The following is a 433-nucleotide window of genomic DNA, read 5'->3' as shown; positions in this document are numbered from 1 at the left end:
TTTTAATTTTTTAATATTAATCATGTCACGTGAGTTTAAATAATTAATTGACATAATTTATTTATTACTTATCTAATTAAATTACTTCCTAATTCTTTTGTTTTTACTTCTTACATGCTTTATTATTATAACTTATACTTCTTTTTTATTTTTTTTCACTCTCATAACATTTATTTTCTTTTAGGTTATTCTATCATTTTTATTATGATGGTCCTAACCAAATTATGATTGGCGCTCAAAGGACAAATTCCTCGGTAAACCAATCAATCAAATTTACAGAAAAAATAAATAGAATCTTTCTTATGTCTAAAATCTTGTCAATATAAGTATTATCTTTATGTATCAATAATAAGCATCCATCTCTAACAATAACAACAGTATCCAAATATATCCAGAATTTGTGTGCGCCTTCAGAAAAGAGAATTGGACATGG

This window comes from Arachis ipaensis, chromosome B08, assembly GCF_000816755.2.
Source record: "Arachis ipaensis cultivar K30076 chromosome B08, Araip1.1, whole genome shotgun sequence".
In the NCBI taxonomy this organism is placed as follows: domain Eukaryota; kingdom Viridiplantae; phylum Streptophyta; class Magnoliopsida; order Fabales; family Fabaceae; genus Arachis; species Arachis ipaensis.
The sequence above is the reverse complement of the archived record's forward strand: the minus strand, read 5'-3'. Positions refer to the sequence as shown.